Source organism: Pan troglodytes, chromosome 15 (assembly GCF_028858775.2).
Source record: "Pan troglodytes isolate AG18354 chromosome 15, NHGRI_mPanTro3-v2.0_pri, whole genome shotgun sequence".
In the NCBI taxonomy this organism is placed as follows: Eukaryota; Metazoa; Chordata; class Mammalia; order Primates; family Hominidae; genus Pan; species Pan troglodytes.
Window position 1 is genome coordinate 93,740,189 of NC_072413.2, and position 17,631 is coordinate 93,757,819.

Consider the following 17,631-nt stretch of genomic DNA (forward strand, 5'->3'; position numbering starts at 1 on the left):
TGACACTCCTTTGTATATAGTTAGTGCCATTTTTGCAAAGGCATTTACAAATATGGTTTAATTGATACCAATAATACAAGGCAGGAGTCATCATTGTCATCTTTATTTGTTGGAAGAGGAAACAAAAGCACAGAAAGGTGAAGCATCTTTACCCAGATCATTCAGAGGATCAGCAGTGGGGCCACTGCAGGCCACTGGGCAGCTGATGGCTAGCAAATCTCCCTTCTGCACTCTGCTTTGGAAGAAGGATGACCAGAAAGGCCTGGGCCCATTGGCATTCCAGCACTGTCCTCAAGTGAGTCAGGTACCACTATACAGACTCAATTTTACCTTCGGTAATTTCCTCCTTCTGTAAAGATTTATTTTAGGCTATAGGGGGGCAAAAGGATTCCTCACAGTTAAAAGCATTTGCCGCTCATACCAATGTCCACTATGATCTTCACCCTGATTCTGGACATGGAGGGAAAGGTTTGTTTCCTTTAGACCACATCTCCTGGGCCAGCCATGGGAGATGGTGACAGAAGCTTGTGACAGAAGCTACATTCTAGAGAGCTGAGGATATTTGAAGATATGTGAGTCAAAAGTGGGCATAGAGAGCCTGGCCCAGGGCAGGTGGGCCAGGCCTGAAGTGAGACCATGAAATAGACAAGCCCACAGAATCACCCCAAGAACCAGGGGGACAAGGGTGTGGCGGGAGGACACTGTCCATACCTCTGAGGATGGAGTTTGAGGTCTGTCTTTTCAGCCTGCTCACAGCAGAGGCCCTGAGGACTCATTTCCTGGCTCTGAGCCCCACTTTTCCTGTTTGGCTTATTGGTTAAAGGTGTGGACTGTGGAGTCAGCTTCATGTGGGACTGACTCCTCCACTAGCTGAGGGGCCTTGGACAAAGCACCTGACGTCTCACTGCTCGGTTTCCCCTCTGTAGATAGGAGATGTTGATAAGGGCAGTCAGGAGGATTAGATGTGTTACCTTAGGCTGAGTGCTGAGGAAGGGGCCTAGTGTACAGGGCATTGAGAAGTCACGTCTAAAATATGAGACATCACTCAGCCTTGCCCCGAGGCTGTTGTGAGATCAAATGAACACTGTAAACTGCAAGGCAGGCAAGGCAGGCAAAGCTACCACGTGGGAGACACTCATGCTCCTCTACACGGAGCCCTCCCCTTTTAAAACCTGCCCTCCAAAGAGGCTCTGGAATCAGCCTTTTGAGCCACACTCCCTGTCATCCAGCTCTCAGCATACTTCCTCCAGCCTCCACACCTGCCACCTGCCACCTTTCTCCTTGGGATCCCCTCTGCCCAGGCCAGCTGTGCACGGAACCCACAACCGTGAGCTGCCGGCCCTGGCTCTTGACCACCAGGCTCAGCACCCTCCTTTGACCAAAACACACAGTGTGAGCCTGCCTGGGGCCCCACTCACTCAGGACTCTAACATTAGAGTCCTCTGATGCTTGTCTTAGTCCAGAGACCGAATCGTTCATCTTTGTATTCTCTGAAGTGCTGAGATCAGTGCCAGACCCAGAAGAGATGGTTCAGAAATAGTAATCACGATTGTGTGTGTGTGTGTGTGTGTGTGTGTGTGTGTTGGAGAGGGTGGTATGCACAAGGAACTAGGCTGCATGTAATCCTCTCAGTGGCCCTATGAGTTGCGGACAATTAATATCTCTATTTTATAGAGGAGGGTACTGAGTCATGCACAGGTAAGTGACTTGCCCACAGTCTTACAGGTAAGCAAGAGAACAGAGATTCCAGCCTAGGCAGTCTAGCCCTCAGAGTTGTGCTTTAACCTCCAGCATGTGTGGCCACTCTGGATGAATGGGCATTGGGCTGGATGTTGGATTGGGATTGGATTGGTGGGACATATTGCCCATGGCAGCTCATCAAGCAAGATTTTTGTTGTCCTAACTCCCACTCCCACCCCCACCTCCACCCCACCCTCTGAGTTATTCTGCAGGCAATTTGACCCCAAGGGGACCCTAAAATGTACTGTAACCCCAATTTGACCCCAAAGGATATTATTGATTTTACTACTCTCTGCAGATGGAGCTGACACATCTGACTACTCTTCCAAGGACTTGCAGCCTATTTTTCCTGGAAGAGTGGATGCATTTGCTGTGAGTCTTACTCAGCTCCTTGGTCCAGTTGCCTTCCAGTGTGGCATAAGGGGTCCAGACTCTGTCCACTGCCCTCAGATACCCATATCTACCTCTGGAGGAGCCAGAAGAAATTACTCTGCACCAGATCCTGGGGACAGAGGATGGAGAGGATGCTTAAGAAGAATCAAAATGTACCCACCCAAACCCTCTGGAGGTGCTTAAGAGAGAAGCCATTGGAATCACACCTATTGCTTCCTGGCTTGTAATCTTGGGCAATTTGGCTGGCCCCTCCCAGGGTCTTAGCTTCCCCATCTATGACTTGAGATGATTCCTAAGGTTGTTGTTTTTAGTAGCCTTTGAGCCCCATTGTTCTGTCTTCTGACCTTGCATTGGCTCTTAGATCCCCAGGGCCCTTTCCCTTTTCTCTCTGCAAAGGTAGGTAGCACAGCTGGCTGGCTCTTCAATGCAATGTGCACTGCTACAGTGAGGACCCTGGACAATACCTTTCATTGCACTAAATAGCATCACAGTTTTTTTTTGTTTTATTTATTTATTTATTTATTTTTTAAGAGGAGCATAAAAAAGTATAAGTAGCTTGGCAGGATGTTGACTTTGCCTTCCTAATTAAATCTAGGGGAGAATCCTTGTGGAAAAGATGCCAGCAAAATGTATCTCTGAAATTAATTATGATAGCTGAATCAGCGTTGGATGAGCAATATCTTTCCTCTTATCTTCCTCTGACTTGGATGATTTTAAAAATTCAGTTATTCATTCTCTCAGCAAACACTTACCATGCTTTTGGGCACTGTGGTTAAGCACTGGGGATTTGGAGATAATAATAATCAGGATGCCTGGCGTTGGGTGCCAGAAGCTAGAGGAGGCATTCTTCATGCATCATCTTATTTAATCCTAACTCTATGAAGCAGGTGCTCTCACTACCCCCATTTTTACAGATGAAGAAGCGGGATGAACACGATTAAGTAACTTATCTAACATCACCAATGGTAAAAGGCAGACCCTAGATTCAACCCAGTTATTCTTCAGCAAGTTGGTAGGGGAACTCCTTACGCTTTCTTTGAAATGGAGCAATTGCCATTTTCTCATTCTTATGCAGTGTGTCAAAACCACTCTAGAAACTCTCTTATTTTTATACCAGGAGTGCAACAGTACTCTTTCTGGGCAGTTATAGCCTCAAGACAAATCTCCTAGCACCCCCTCTTAGTCTAACTGCCATCCCTAAGTCTCTTCTGTCAAGTAAGTCTGTGGCAACCCCTGTAGAGAGACAGAGAGTAAATGCATTAGTGCATCAAAATCTCCCATGTGTTGAGATAAAGGTCTCTATAACATATAAGGCAGACACAAAGGAGAGTCAGCTCCACTTAAGATGATGGCCTGGGCACAAAACTTATGTTAGTTCATATAGGTAACATCAGCTGCTGTAGCAACTAAAGTCCCAAGTTCCAGTAGATTAACAAATGCAAATTGATGTCTCAGTCCATTGTGGGTATGATAGCTAATTTTATGTGTTGACTTGACTGGGCTAAGCCATGCCCAGATAGCTGGTTAAATATTATTTCTGGTTGTAGGTGTGTCTGGAAGGTTGTTTCTGGAGAGATTCTCATTTGAATCAATAAAGAAAATTGCCTTCACCAATGTGGGTGGGCACCATCCAATCTGTCCAGGGCCCAAACAGAACAAGAAGGTAGAGGAAGGGTGAATTTGCTATCTCTATTTGAGCAGGGACATCCATTTTCTCCTGCCCTCAGACATCAGCACTGTAAGTTCTTAGGTCTTTGGATAGACCAGGACTTACACTATCAGCCTCCCAAGTTCTGGACTTTTGCATTGGATTGCGACTTATACTGTGGGTTCTCTTGCTTCTCAAGCCTTCTGACTGAGACTGAATTATATCACTGGCTTTCCTGGTTCTCCAGCTTGCAGACAGAAGATGGTGGGACTTCTGAGCCTCCATAACATCAAATTAATATGTGTGTGTGTGTGTATATGTGTGTGTGTGTGTGTGTGTGTGTATCATATTGATTTTGTTTCTCTGGAGAATTCTGATGAATATGGTGGGTACTCTTGTTTGGAGGTGGTCATTCCCAAGGCCATCCAGGTAGCCATGTCCCTCTCATCTTGTGGCTTTGCAATCCCATGAGGTCTCACAGTCCTTTGCTGGATCCTCTGTATCTGGGTAGGAGACAGAGAAAGGACAGGGGCCAACCATAGGAGGCTCCCATGGGCCAGGCTGTGAGTGAGTCCCATCACTTCTGACTCATAGTCCAATGTCCAGAATGCAGAGACCCTGGCTTCAGAGGAGGCTGGGAAATAGGGTATGGCTGTGTGTGCAAGAGGAAAGGGAGCAGGTTTGGAGAGCAACTGGTCAGTTTCTGCCACAGGCCTCCACACTCAATCCATCCCATTTTCCTGAAATTGCTTCTCTGCAAGTGTCTGTTCCCATTAGAGTGTGCCCTTAAAGGGCAGAGGCCACTTTTCACTGGAATCCCATGCTGGAACACAAGGTCTTGGGCATAAAAAGAGCTTGACACGTTTCTATTGGCTGACAGATGAAGACATCAGTGAAGACTTGGGTTGGATATATAATGTTATATATCCATCCAGTTTTATATAATTTTGGATTAGCATTGTGATTTGCAAATGTGATGCTTACTTGTGTACATGAAGGGTTCTGATTTGGAAAAGAAGGACCTTCTTCCATTGGAAACCAACTTGTTCTTTCGATCAAGCAAGTCTCAGCACCGTCATTCATGGGATGGCAGACAGACTATGTAAACTAGCCTGTGTGTTATTTTGGCAATAATAAAATAGGATGGCAAACATCATCATTCTATTCAAAAGAGAGAACCTTTTCTTTGGCAATGACTGTCATTATTGGGTTCATTATATGGTTGATCAGGAAGCCCCCTCAAGAGTCATTTGCCATTAAGGAAAGACAGGCAAAGGCTAGTGGGGGTGACAACAGCTGCCAAATCTTTTTAAAAGCCCTGAAATATCTAGACCAGGGTTCCTCAGCCTCAGCCCTACTGACATTTTGGGCGGGATCTCTCTTGTGGGGGTGTCCTGTACATTGTAAGGTGTTTAGCTGTGTCACTGGCCTCTACCCACTGGATGCCAGTAGCTGCTCCACAACCGTTATGACAATCTAAAATCTCTCTAGACATTGTCAAACACCTCCTGGAGGTCAAAATCACTCTGGGCCGAGAATTACTCATCTAGAGAGTTCCTGATGAAGGATGCAGAGGCAAGGACCACATTTCCCAGCTCTCTCTCACACCCTCTGTAAGGAGCAGCATGGATCACCAAGCACTACTGTTTCTGACAAGGCGTTTGCACACTCCTCAGTTATGTTTAAGGAAAACGTGGCTATGAACACTATCTCAGCTGTCGCTTTCCAGCCCCAGTGCCGAGCAAAAGGTCAGGTTGGAGGGATGAGGTGAGCAGCTCAGGCTGCCTCAAAGGGGGCTGTTCCAGCAAGATTGTTCCATGCCACATGTCACACCAGGTGGCATCCACAAAGGGACCCTTCTGATGGAATCTCAGAAGGGGGTCTCTCCCAGTGGGCCTAGGTCAGTAGAGAGGACTTGGTCATAACATGAGATAGAAAAGCCAGCATTCCTCCCTGGTCACCAGGTGTTGGAGGGTCATCGCCTGGCTTCTCTGCCCCATGACCCTAATTCAGAGAGAAGAGAGCATTGCTCAGTGTAACTCTCTTACTTTAAAAAAGGGTTCTCTGCAACATGACTCTATATTTGGTGTCTCCTTTCTGTTTTCAGTTCAACAACAACCTTGGAAGGTAGACAGACTGGAAAGCATTGGCCCTATTTCATGGATGAGGAAACTGAGACTAAGGTTGAATGACTTTTCCCAAGAAGAACTCAAATCATTATATCATGGACCAGATGAGTCCAAGCAACCCAAGTGTTTCCAGTGTGCAGGCTGCTGTTTGAAATGCAAACTTAGGTGGAAATTTGGGGTTGTTAGATTCCCAGCCATTTGCCATGATGAGCCTGGTGAGGACACAGGGTTTTGCAGAACATGTATGCCTCTCATCCTCCCTTAGGCAGGATACCTGAGGGATGGGTAAGAACCCAGCGGCCGGGGGAGGGGTTGGGGGGCTGGGGACGGGGTGCTTGTTCTTATGCATGTGGTGAGGACAACATGTGCAATTGTTCTTGTCCAGGACATGTTAACCATCATTGCCCCTCTCCTGTTGTGTTTTCCTGCTATTCAACACAGCTGGTTCTGTTCTCCATAAAACAGGGATGAATCCCTCACAGGGGAATAGGTCTTGTTTTTGTTTTTGAGTAATGTAATTAAAATCTGGAAAGAGTTCACTAGTTCTGGAGAAAAGATAGGCCCTCACTTTGTGGCTTATCCCCATGCCTATTACCTTGGACGCTTTTGAGTATGCTGTTCTTCAAAGGATGCTCTTGTTTTATTTCAGAGTAATTAGTATTTATTAGATTAGCAATTTTTAATGAGACAAGCAATTAGAACTCAGTGAGCTGGCAACATAACAAAGTAAATAGAGGGCATGGAGGTGGGGGATCCAGCTCAAAGGGAAGTGGAAGGGTCACCCACATCTTTCCAACGGTCCTGGAGGTACAGGGGCAGCAGGACAATGGGACATGTGGCTTATTGGGAAAGTGAGGGATGGAAGGGAGCTCCTATCAGCCTGGAATTGAACTGCAGGCACTGCATTCATTTTCATGTTTAACCCTCTCAACACCCAATGATAAAGAGCTGCTCTCCAGGAATGCCTGGAAATCCCCTGCGTCTCCATTAAACCAACATATTTATGGGCTTTTTTTGGTGTATGAGGTCCTTTTATTTGATTATCACAAATTCTGAGACTTCTCTATTGTTATCCCTATTTGACAGGTGGGGAAATTGAGGCCCAGACAAGTTAAGGGTCATAAACTTAAACAAAGCAAGTGTTTACTGGCAGAATTGTATGGAAACCCAGGCCTGCCCCTTCCATGGCACCATGCTGTATCTCAACCTTGATCATAATGAGGTGTGACAACAAGAAACGGGGTCTGGGCCAAAAGATAGACGATGCATTTTGCGTGGGAGACAGGTTGCTGATGCATTCAATGAAGAAACAATTTCCTGACATTTTGCATTTGGTTGTGGGCAGTGTAAGGTGAGGGAGACAGAGACTAATTAGATTTCTGGGAAACAGAGAAGTGGGTAGCAGCAAGATAGGAAGGAAGCTGAGAACTGGAAGGAGGACATATCCTCAGGGAGCAGACAACTGCGTGAAATGGGGGGCAACCAGGATGCCCTTTAAGAAAGAGAAATTGAAGCTGAATGTCGGTCTAGGTGCCCGCCTAACTAGAATAACCAGAGAGACTTCAGAGAAAACGAGAACTGGGGAGTGACAGTGACTTCTGGCACTCAGACAGTGGTAAAGCTCATTGAGATGAATGTTTGAAATCCAGTTCTCTGCAAAGCCAGGAAGGAGACCATGGGGATCCCTATTTACTTTCTGTTTCTAGGTTCCATTGTGTCTCTCTTCTCAGAGCCATAAGAAGAATTTCTGAAGGCATCAACTGCCTTAATTAGATTGGCAGGGTCACAGCCTCTCTTTAACCCTTTTGATGCACTCAAATGGCCTGTTTCTTTTATGTAATTAAGCGTATGCAATGTTTCTTATAGAGGATAAATCATTTTCTTGCTTGATCACATTTTCTACTTTGGCCCTTAAACTGAGAAATTCTATCTTTTTGGAAATGATGGAAAGAGGTTGTATCTGTTAGTTCACTCATATCAATTCATGACTCCCATAGATAGGAAGGGGACTTCATTGGTCTGGAGGAATGGGCAAAGGGACTGAGCATAGGTGTCTTGAGTTCTTCTGGGCTCTCCCTATTGGCATATCCAGTCTAAGATAATGTGTTTTCCTTTTGCTCCTGTCCTTCCATGGGGTAAGCAAACCTAGGTGAAGCCCAAATCAGTCTTGGCAACTCAAGACTTAGCCCCTCTGTGATTAATCAGGTAGGATTAGCCCCTTTCTTAGCCCCTCTGTAATTAATCAGGTAGGAGTCAGTTTCAGTTCTCCTTCAGCTGCTTGGAGAGGTGTCTGCTCTGCATATCCGGCTTTCCCATTGTGTATATTCCATGATCTTTATGCTTCCCAGAGGAGACGATAGCTATGCTGAGATGTGAAAAATTACTGGGAATCAGCAAAGAGAAGATGCATTGGAAGAGCCATCCAAACAAAGGGCATGGCATGAGCAGTAAGGAGGTGAGAGATGGGATGACGAAGGTAGGGACGGGCATGTGTCTGCTGTTTCCACAGCACAGGAGGTGAGGCAGGGAGTGGTAGGAGTCAGACTGGAGTGGTCAGTTTGGTCAATATCATGGCATCCTTAGATGCTGAGCTCTGGAGCTCTGACTTTATGATGTAGACTAATGAGTCCTAAAATACTTTTCTTAGAAAGCCAGTCCTGTGAAATGCTCCTTGGGAAAAGTCCTGAGGCCAAGTATGTTTGGGTAATATCTTAGAGATTCCCAATAAACAGTAGCCCATTGGGCACTGAGAAGTCCTCCAATGAAGAAAACTATTCAGTTGATTAACTTGGTAACCATTTTTAACATTCTGAAAAGCCATTTTTAAAAAAACCTCTTTGGTAACACTGCTTATGGGCAATCCAGGGTCTTTGAAAGGTCTTAAAGAAGAGAGTGATTCTATAGGATTTATCTTTAACAGTGTGGAGAATAGATTTGAAGGAAACAAGGCTGTGTATAGGAGACCAGTGAGGCAAGGGTTACAGGAATTCAGGGGAGAGATGCTAAGGATACACACAGCACTAGGAGATATTAGGAAGTAAGCAGTTTCAGAGACATTTAGGACATAAAACAATCAGAACCTGGAAATCTATTGGATGTGATGAGTGAGGGAAGGAAGAGTCAAGGATGACTTCCAGGTTAAATCAGGTTGATGGTCATGTCATCAACTAAGAGAAAGAGCACTTTGATATGTTGACTTTGAGGAGTCAATGGTATGTCAAGGAATAGATCAGGTATGCAGATAGATTTGAGTCTGGCTCATGGAAGAAGTTCGGGTTGATGATACAGTCTTTGGAGTTGTCTGTATTTAGTTGGTGATTTGAATAAGAGCCCCCAGACAAGCGTATGTGTAAAGTTAAAAGAGTCATGGTCTACTACTATAACGTTAAGGAATAACTTCAAGGGGCAGAAAGAGGAGGAGGTACCCATGAAGAATTTTGAGAAAGAATGAAAGTGGTATGAGATAAACCAGAAGCTGTTGCTCCATAGAAGTCATGGGGGTAGGAGATTTAAGAAAAGTACAGTGACTCACAGAGTCAAATCTAAGAGACAGGCATAGTGAGATGAGGCATGGAGGAAGGATGTGGCCTTTGGCTGTTGGAAGCTCCCTGATACCTTCCTGAGAGTGGTTCCAGGAGGGCAGTGGGAAGGAAGGCTGATTTTAATGGGCTTGGAAGTGAATGGAAGTCAGTGAATGTCATGGAAGGCAAGTCCTTTGACAAGTTGGGAAGAGAAAAATATGAGAGATGGGATGACAACTGAAGTGAGAAAGATCTAAGTATGGAGCCAGTGAAGAAGGGGAGGCTGAGGTGCAGGAAAAGAGGGGACAATTTATGGAACAACAAGAGCAAAGATGGAATTAGAGAGTTGAAAAAGGACAAGTGGAAGGTTGTGACAACAGAGTAGGGAGCCCAACTGAGGAAAGACCATTAATTTTAGTATATTTGATCAATGTAGTTGCATGATTTTCCTCCTGCTTGGCAATCTAGCATAGAAATAGAGAAGGTGGGGCACTGCATTGATGGAGTGATGGAGTTTCATCAGCTGGTTGCAGGGCACAAGAGAGGAGCAAGGGAATTAAGGATGTTGGTGAAAGAATGGCTTAGAAAGTCCATGTGGAGTAAAAGCACCAGAGGGATGAAAAATGGGCACAAACAATCCCAAAGACTGGGAGAAAAAGGACAGGCTGAAGGGGGAAGAATGCTGATAAGGCCAATATGAAATAAAGTCTTGAGAAGATGGGATAGTTAGATCAGAGTATCTAATACTAGACATTATGACTTCAGAGGGAGGAAGGTCCCAGGGATGAGGAAGTAAAGGAAGTGGCTCAGAGAATAGATACTGAAAGGTCAATGAATTGGAGGCATGGGTGTTGCAGGGCCTGCTGCAGGGATGATGAGGCTAGAATAGATGACTTCCAAGGCCCCCACTGGGTTTGCGATAGAATGTGCTGGAAGGTGTCAGCCAGCATCTCCAGTGCTTGAGGTATACCTCCACCTACTCACTCAACATCTCACCCAGATGTCACACAATCACTGTGAACTCAACTGGACAAAAATTGATTTCATGGCGTTGTCCCTGAAGCCTGCTTCCCTTCCTGTGCTCCCTCTCCCAGTTAATGGCCCACCACCTATTCAATAACTCAAGTCAGAAATCTCCCCAACACAAGCCTCATCATTTCTATCTTTGATATATCTCACAGTCCAGTGCTCTCCTCTTCGTATCTCCCCAATACTATTACCACTTCACCCTCATGGGCCTCTGCTCTGTTACAGTAACTGCAGCCTGCCTGGTTTTCCTAACATGGAAAGCTGCCCCCACTCCCTCCATTCTGCCTTCAAGGTGCTCCTACAGTGATTCCCTTAAACTGTTACTCAGAGCATACCATTTTTCTGCTCAACAACAGAAGTTCGAACCCTTAACCAAGCATTCTATGCCCTTCAGTATCTGCTTCCAACCTCATTTCTAGCTTCATTGTCTGTATCTTCTATTCACACATCTTCAAGTTCCAGCCGAAGGAGTCTATCTCCTGTCCACGGCTTCTGAGTGTTCTAACTCTTTTTCTTTCTTCGGGCTGTTACTTCTGCCTAGAAAGTCTTCTACCTCCCCCAGTATGCCCTTTAAAATCCCACCCCCTTTTTTAGGACCAGTTCAAATGTCACCCCTTCCATTAATCTAATCTCCGTTTGCCTCTCCAACTAAAAGTAATATGCTCCTTTTGTAAATTTGCAAAGGGTTTTAATGAAACTTCATACAGTTACAGCATTTTGTCTGGGCTTCTGGTCAATGCCATGCACACCTCACCTGCCCTGTAATGCTGGGAGCAATTGGGAGTAGCAGCCAAGTCTTCATGTTTTTCCACAATGCTTCCTTTGAGGTAATGGGGGGCCTGTAGTTAGAGCCAAGTGGGAATCTCAGCTTCACCGCTTGGAAGCTGTGTGACTTGAGTACGTTTCTGAACCACTCTGAGTTTTAGTTTCCTCAACCCTAAAACACGGATAATGATATTGACCTCCCAGCATTGCTGTGAGAATTAAATGAGGTAGCAAAGGCAAAGCAATGCCACTTGCCTGGCACATTGTAGGTGCTAAATAAACACCTCCTTTCCCTATGAAGTCATAGTTTTGAGTATGTGAAAAAATAAATGGAATGAAGGGAATCAGTTGTTACCTTTTGGACTCTCTTTTGGAGAGGACCTGTGGTATGGCTTGGATCTGTGTCCCCACCCAGACCTCACGTTGAAATGCAATCCCCAGTGCTGGAGGTGGGACCCAGTGGTAGGTGATTGGATAATGGGGGCAATTTCTCCTGGTTTAACACATCCCCCTAGCGCTGTTCTTGTGATAGAGTTCCCAGGAGATCTGGTGATTTAAAAGCCTATGGCACCCCCCACCTGGGCTTTTCCTTCTGCTACAGCCATGTGAGACGTACCTGCTTCCTCTTTACCTTCCACCATGATTAAAAGTTTCCTGAGGCCTCCCAATAAGCCACTATGCTTCCTGTGCAGCCTGCAGAACCATGAGCCAATTAAATCTCTTTTCTTTATAAATTACCCAGTCTTGGGCATCTTTTATAGCAATACAAGAATAGACTAATACAACCTGTTTACCGGGCAAGGGAAAGAAGCAAGGCGGTAGGACCAAAGAAGATTTCTCCTTTTTTACTTCCAGGATTTTCTTTAATGAACATCTCTTATGTTTTAAGTTAGAAAGCATTTCTATAAGTGTGTGTATATACACAAGTACATACATAGAAGTATTTATATATATAAAACACTTGTAAGTTTATAAACACTTATATGTACATATATATGTATACACGTTTGTATATGTGTTTATATATAACATATATAAGTATATATGTGTGTTTGTAGACATATACACACATGCATATATATATATACGTATATATATACACACACATACTTATTTTATATTAGAAAAGCCTTTGTTCACTGACCACTCCAGAAATGTTTTGGGCTTGCTCTTGAGTTTTCATCTGAAGACTGCCAGCTAAGCCTGCTTTAAAATGATCGTCTCTCTGAACAGTCTTGAAGTTACCTAGATCCTCTATGGAGATCCCGCTCTCCCCTCATTTTCACATTCAATTTCCTTTCATTTTTCTCTAGGGCAACTCCTGCAATGAGAAGTTTTAATTGTTGTTCTCCACCAGGATAGGAAAGGGCACACAGAGCATGTTTAATCTTTTGTTTTTCCTTTGGGAGGGGGTGATGGATGAGATGCATTCATGTGCTAATTCATCCCCAGATCATGTTGCTGCCATTCTCCTTGAGGTGGGGAGAACCATCATGCTGAGGATCCTGAGATATGCAGGGGCCACTCAAAAGCCCTAGAGAATGAGAGGTGCTGGGCGGGGATGGGGGCCAATGTGAGTCTGATGTGGGATGTAGCTGAAAGAATACTGGTGAGGAGACAGCCCCATCTGTGTTTGGTCCCAGCTCTGCTGTGTCCTTACTTTGTGACCTTAGGCAAATGCCTTATCTTTCTGGCCCTCAGCTTGGTCATTGGGAACATGAGAGCACAAACATCCATTTCCTAAGCCTCTTGGAGGGCTAAGCAAAGGTCATTAAAGACCCCAGCTAAAACCATCATTCTCAGCAAACTATTGCAAGAACAAAAAACCAAACACTGCATGTTTTCACTCATAGGTGGGAATTGAACAATGAGAACACTTGAACACAGGAAGGGGGAACATCACACACCGGGGCCTGTTGTGGGGTGGGGGGACGGGGGAGGGATAGCATTAGGAGATATACCTAATGTAAATGACAAGTTAATGCAGCACACCAACGTGGCACATGTATACATATGTAACAAACCTGCACGTTGTGCATGTGTACCCTAGAACTTAAAATATGATTAAAAAAAAGGAAAGAAAAAAACTCATAAAATAAAAAACATCACAATTGTAAATAAGGACAAAAAAAAAAAAAAAAAAAAAAAAGAGACCCCAGCCACAGTTTCTATGCATGAAGTAAAGGCTCGATAGATGAAATCCCGGGCACCCATGGCTCCTCATCTGACTGGAGAATATGCCTTTTCAGAGAATGCTGACATTCACGTGACATTCAATTTCAGGGCAAGCACCTACTAGGCATGTCCAGATGATATGGACATGTCTGCTTCTGTCCTCAGGACATGACAATCTAGTGGAGCTTGGGGAAGGATGAGGAGATATTGTCAGTCTTCAAGTTCAGAAGAGTTGGCTGGACCGAGCAGGGTCCTAGGGAGTGCATCTCAAAGGCGGCAGAAGACTCCAGAAAGCAGCAGGAACAACCCATGCCCAAGATCTGACGCCAGAGGCATAGCCTTTGTTCCTGAATATTGACATCCTTCATTCACAGATGAAGAAACAGAGGCCCGGGAAGGTTCAAGTGTCCTATCCAAAGACCCAGGTTCTGCCTGACATACGGAACTCAGTAGCCACTTCTTGTATAAGTTAGAAAACAGGTGATGATGCTCTTACTGCCAACTGGTCTTCAGAAGGTTTCTGGTCCTCCCCACCCTTCCACAATCCATTCTTCCTACTTGATCGCATCATTGTCCTAAGGAGCTGCCCTCATTCCTGCATGCTCTGGTGCAAAGACCGTTAATGGACTCCCACAGCACATGCGAGTCCTGGGGACAAAATCCAGGGCTCTGCAAAGCCTAACTTCAACTCACCTGCCCAACCTTACCTCTGATTACAAAGTTCTTCTTGGTGGTCTCCTCCTAAGCACTCTAGGCTCTGGATTGCTATTACCTTTCATCTCACAATCCTTGTCATTTCCTTCCTCCATGCCTTTGTTTATCTTAGTCCTTTTCCTCACCCTTTCCTTTGTTTTGCAAGCTCCTCCTCAGCACCTCCTGCCTTTGAAGTTCTAGTTAAATGTGACCTCCTTGGAAAGAACCATGTCCTGTGCTCACAAGGCACTGCCTGTCCCTCTGGAGTTGCCCCTTCACATCTTGCCATGGAGTGGAGCCATTTGTGTTCATTACTCACTCATGAGTGAGCTCCTCAAGAATGGGAGAATGAGGCTGATTTGCCTCTGTGACCCCAACTCCCACCCAGGGTTTGGCATGGAGGAGTTGCCCAGTATGCACTTACTGAATAAATAAATAAATGAGCATAGTTCCTGTTCATCTGTCAGGAGCTTGGGGTAAACAGGGCATGGTGGGGTGGGATGGGGTGGTTGACTGGAGGAATTGAGAACATACGAGTTGCTGAGAGGAGTGGGCTACAAAGGCTAAGAAGGAGGCTGGGCTCAGACAAGGAGCTATGGTGAGAATCCGGACCAGCCTGGGGGTTGTGTGTCATAGGTGCCATGGTGGAGGTGGTGGGTAGACATCATAATGCCTGTTAGCATGTAATGGATGCCTATGATGTGCCCAAACTTGTACTGGATTCATCCCATGCCTTCCTTCATTTGCTCCTTATAATAACCCTACAAAGCAGGTTTCATTATCACCATCAGTTATTATTATTCTTATTTTTCAGACAAAGAATTCAAGACTAAGCTGGGCATGGTGGCACGCACCTGTAGTCTCAGCTACTTGGGAGGCTGAGGCAGGAGAATCACATGAACCTGGCAGGCTGAGGTTGCAGTGAGCCGAGATTGCGCCACTGCACTCCAGCCTGGCCACAGAGCAAGACTCCATCTCAAAAAAAAAAAAAAAAAGAAGAAGTCAAGACTAAGAAGAGTGAAGTATGAAGTAATTCACCCACAGACACCCAGCTAGTGAGTGGCAGACCTGGAAGACAAACTAGTTCTGTTTGGCATCAGAATCTATGCTGTCAGCCATCTCACCACATTCATGTGACATCCAACAAAGTGGTCCTTCACCTGCTACTAAGTCTTGCTAGGGCTAGTTCCAGAGCCAAGACTATGAAGTGGACAATGATCTATGAAGCGCTAAGTGAACAGATGTCATGTAAATAGCTTGGATCTCTACGTGCATGTGTGCATTGTATATGTTTACCAAAGACCTTGTTACAGTGTTTTTAGGCATGGCTCACTTTATAAAGGTTGTCACAGTTGGCCAAGCTATCTGGTATTTATTACTCATTTGATACTCACACCTGCTCAATGATGCTGGTATCGTTACTCTCCATAATGATTCTCCCATCATTTTACAGATGGGGTTCAGAAAGATCAGGTGGTAGATCCATAGTCACACTCTAGTTAATTGATAGGACTGAGAATTCAATGCATGCCCACTGCCTTCTCTTACAAGTCTTGGGGTATTTGAGTGTAATTCAATAATGACAACCCCTTCACTGTCCAAAAGGGGTGAATGGAACATCAAGCTGTCACAAAGGCTAGGTTGGAGGGCATGGCTTATATCCTTGGGTAAGTAGGCTTACTAAACTTAAACCCTAAAGTTGAACTGACTTAACTACCCAGTCCCAGCAGCTGGAGTGGGACAGGACACTGGGTCTATATGGAGAGGGGTCTGCCCAGATTAGCTTTAGGACGTGGAGAAGCAGAGAACTCATGTTCCTACAAACAGGTTCACTCTCAAGATAAAGACAAGGAACCAAACTCAGCCTGCCTGCTTCATTTTTTCATATTTGCCAATCAGATAAGTCACTTCCGCCCCCAGAGAGATTTAATAAAGGAGCAGAGAAAGACTTCTAATAAAATTCCCTCCATATGGAAGGAAAAGGAGACATCGGGAGTTACGTTAATCATGCTCATTTCTTAACAGTGCAAATATCAAGAGTTAGAAATTAGAGTTCCTGGCTGGGTGCGGTGCCTCACTCCTGTAATCCTAGCACTTTGGAAGGCCAAGGCAGGCGGATTGCCGGAGCTCAGGAGTTCGAGACCAGCCTGGGCAACACGGTGAAACCTTGTCTCTACTAAAATACAGAAAAATAGCCAGGCGTGGCAGCGTGCACCTGTAATCCCAGCTACTCGGGAGGCTAAGGCAGGAGAATTGCTTGAACAAGGGAGCCAGAGGTTGCAGTGAGCCGAGATTGCACCACTGCACTCCAACCTGGGTGACAGAGCGAGACTCTGTCTCCAAAAAAAAAAAAACAAAACAGAAATAAGAGTTCCCACATGACAGCAAGAATCACTGAAAATGCTGGACCCACTGTCAATGCTGTATTGTTGCAAAGAAAATGTTTATCTTGCCTAACTTTAAAGTCACACATGCCTGGGAACTTCCAACTAGAACACAGCTGGCAAAGCAGACACCCTCTCCCTGCAGCCTCATTGAAAATGACCTCCTTTACATTTCCTCATTGAGAATCTGCCCAGTGAGGACTGTGGCAGAAGAGAGTCAGGGAGAATTTTCTAGCTGATTAGGGTTAGAAAATGAAGACGAGGGCTCTCTTGTAATCAGCAGGAAGCTATGATAGAAAAGAATGCCTTTTAAATTTGAAGTGCAAAACTAGAAAATAGAAAATTATTAGGGGGGTTTGATGTGAAGTTTCGGAACTCTTTTCAAGACTGTGTGTTTTGAAGATAAGATTTTAAATAATGTAGGAAGGTACAGTCTATACTGATGGGTTCAGGATATGCTAACCCAAAATATGGCACCTTGGTGTTTGAGAAAATGGCGGAAGCAGGAAGGTCATTCTCACCATCCACCTCCCTTTCCCCCTCCTGAAGCAGGTCTCCTTTGAAAGGCCCCTCCCTGTAACCAGAAGAAAGGAACATTTTTATCTTTGAAGTCACAGGGTCACAGAGAAGAATCTGAACAGGACTTACTAAATTCTTCCAGTTTGTCACCATTTGCTCATACCATCTTTGTCCAGTTATATTTCTCCAAAGCTATCCACTCTTCATCAAACTTAGCATAAAAATTGTAAAACCTTACACGTTTCTTCAGGTCTTCCTTTTCCTTAGGAAGCCTCCCATGTCACATGAAACTTAAATAAAATAAATCTGTATGCTTTTCTCTTGTTAATCTGTCTTTGTGAGGCCTCAGCCATGAATTTAGTGATAGATGAATTTAGTGATAGATTCTTCCTCCCCTACAGTGCCTAGAAATGCATTAGGTTAAATGTAATAATAATTGTTTGAAAATTGCCAAAGTGTCCCTGGGTATTTATCCTTTTTTTAAAAAAATCAGCTTTATGGAGGCATAATTTACATACAATAAAATTTACCAATTTTAAGTGTATAATTTATAAATTTTGACAAGAGTATGCGGTCATGTAATCACTAATAATAATTATTGATTAGAAAAATATCAAACTCTTCCTATAGTGTTT

General features: G+C 44.7%; 1 long non-coding RNA gene across 1 annotated transcript in view; it reads left to right on the top strand.

The window, feature by feature from the left end:
* The window catches only part of LOC112205366 (uncharacterized), a 42,355-nt gene extending 25,928 nt beyond the window's left edge, over positions 1 to 16,427 (top strand). The window contains exon 3 of the long non-coding RNA XR_002939254.3: positions 14,908 to 16,427. This is a non-coding gene — a long non-coding RNA (uncharacterized LOC112205366). The remainder of the gene's footprint in view (positions 1 to 14,907) is intronic.
* The last annotated feature ends 1,204 nt before the right edge of the window (positions 16,428 to 17,631 follow it).